Raw genomic sequence first — 2856 nt, 5'->3', positions numbered from 1 at the left:
GTGCAAATAGAATATATGAGCTAGTTGGGGGAAGGGCACAAACATACAAATTTTCACAATCTCAGCTCTCTCTCTAAAATATTTATGCCTGCATGTGCTAATCCTGGCAGTGGGTGAGATGTGCTTTCAAGCTACCAGCGTATGGATGAAAATGCAAAATATATCAACTACTCTCGTCTGGTCATGTGCTGCTATTCATCCCCCCAAGCCTGGAATTGCACGAACTGCTGCAAGTTCATCCACCTAGCTGCTCTTTTCGCTAAATTCAAATTGCAGCGACCGTTCCATCGATTTTTTTCGTGCTGAAAATTCGCATTGCTATTTGTCAATGTGTCATGATTGTTGTAATCATTTGTATTATGCATATCATCACAGTGTCATTGTATTGCGTTTTACTAGTACAAAGTCTGTTGATGTTTGGCATTCGGTTTGTCTATCTAGTGACAAGGGGACCAAATCAGTGACAGAAGAAAGAAAATTTGGTCGCCTGGCAATGAGTTTTGTATATCTGTGACTTTGCTAGGTGAATAACTCTGATCTTTATGCGCACGTCACTTCACTACTGTATATCCAAGCTGAGGGCGTACAGAGTCCTTGCGGCTCTCGTGACAACCCCCACACTGTTGTGCTACTCACCCATTGCTAACCAATCTACTCACTCACTGGTCTTGGTATGGTTGTTGGATGAATATCCAGTGGTTGTTTCACTCACAAACTTGTATGTGTCTCGAGCTGATGTCGGTGTTCTCCTTTTATATACTTTCTCTCCACCCGCTCTATCGGCAAGTACTATAGCTACTTTACTGTGAGTTTGCATATGCATATATATATATATACACAACAACCGCTTGTAGGTATGCACTCAGTTCCGTCAAATAGGTCGAGTTGTCGATACATCACCAAGATGAGTACAATATTATTCTTCTATTTGTTGCTTTATTCGTTCTCCACTGCACTCGTTAGTCCAACAATTTGCCATGGAAGGTATCAGGATGCACAAAGGTGCTGATAGTAACGATCTCCGAGATCCAACAAAAGTGGTGCTTGTTAGCAGTAATCTTAAGATAACTAGTTTTAGGTAAGTTCTACATAGATGCAACCTACCTGGCTGCCGTGCAGTAGTACGTGTGGGTTGTGTACTAGATCGTGTCCGGCTTGTAATTAGCTTGCCGAGTCGTCATAGTACTTTCCCGTATGAGCGTTGGAGTCTAGTCCGGTTTGGACTCAAAGCAAGTATGTCTACGTCGGTCTGGTCCTGCGTATATTTATATGCAGCACGTCGGCAGTTTTGTAACACCGGGAGAAAAAGAGAAAAAGAAATAAAAAAAAGAGAGGCACGACATGTGCACTTGGCAAAAGTTTTTGCGTGTGCGTGTTCATCGTGATTTGATGTGATCGATCCTGTGGGCGAAATTCTAACAATTGGTACCAGAGCAAGGTTCAGATTTAAAGCCGTGCTTGCCCCGGGGTGGCGACCTGACTAGCGCCTCGGCGCGGGCGATATTATCGCTGGGTGCTGCAGCAATGAGGAGGATTGGGAGATTGTCGTTCGGCGGAGCGACATGGAGAAAGACGGCGGGATGTCGTCGGCAAGGCGGTGGTTGGAGATCCTTGACGGGAGCGGTGGTGTCATGGTGCGGTGTCGGAAAGTCGTCAAGATCGTCGTTCGCGGGAGTTTGATGAGTCAAGGAGTCGTGCGAGTCAACACGTCTCGGTCGGCCAGTCATCGGTCGTCGCGGTATCAGTGTCGTCATGTCCAAGTGCTCGTCTCTGTGGGAGGCGTTGAAGATGAAGCGCATCCAGGTCGTCTATGTGTCTCGACGAGAGGATCAAGTTCAACTATGTGGGGGCGGTAAACCAATGAAGGTGAGTCTCTTCAATGAGGCCATATCTCCACATGAGGCTCGAGTGGGCGGTGTAGTCCACAGGGTGGTGTGATCCACAAGGAGTCGGCATGTATCTCGCTAGGGTGGATGGTGAAGTTCACCGGTGAAGTTTTCCACAGGTTACTGGTGAGGGTGGGTAGTCCAACGCATATTTAAGGTGGTCCGTAAATTCGCCAAGTTGAAATTGGGGAGAGATTGTTGCTGAAGCCTAGCAATTTAACTTGTTATGGTGCGAGAGGATGAGTTGATAAGGGATGAATCATCAACAAGTCAAGACCGAAGAAGCATTGAAGACAGAGTGTCAAGATTAGGAAGAGATTTTTAGCAGTAATCTTGAGATAACTAGTTTTAGGTAAGTTCTACTTAGATGCAACCTAGCTGGCTGCCGTGCAGTAGTAGCGTATTGGAGTCAACCTTGACGTACGTGTGGGTTGTGTACTACTCCCTCCGTTTCCAAATTTTTGTCTTTCTAAAGATCTCAACAAATGACTATATACAGAACAAAATGAGTGAATCTACACTCTAAAATATGTCTACATACATTCTCATGTTGTGTCCATTTGAAATGCGTAGAAAGACAAATATTTTGGAACGGAGGGAATAGATCGTGTCCGGCTTGTAATTATAGCTTGCTGAGCAATGTTTTAAATAGCGGGCAATGGAAAATAGCGCCGGGCCTCCAAAAACAGCTATAACAGAGTTATAGCGAGCTATTTGTGAAGGCGTCCATTTAGCGGCATCCTGCTGAAAAGGATATAGCGGAGCTATAGCGAAGCTATAGCCGGCTATTTAAAACATTGTTGCTGAGTCGTCATAGTACTTTCTCGTATGAGCGTTGGAGTCTAGTCCGGTTTGGACTCAAATCAAGTACGTCTAGGTCGGTCTGGTCCTGCGTATATTTATATGCAACACGTCGGCAGTTTTGTAACACCGGGAAAAAAGAGAAAAAGAAATAAAGAAAAAAGACGTA

This window comes from Triticum aestivum, chromosome 7B (genome assembly GCF_018294505.1).
Source record: "Triticum aestivum cultivar Chinese Spring chromosome 7B, IWGSC CS RefSeq v2.1, whole genome shotgun sequence".
NCBI classification, from domain to species: Eukaryota; Viridiplantae; Streptophyta; class Magnoliopsida; order Poales; family Poaceae; genus Triticum; species Triticum aestivum.
This window is presented reverse-complemented; position numbering follows the sequence as displayed.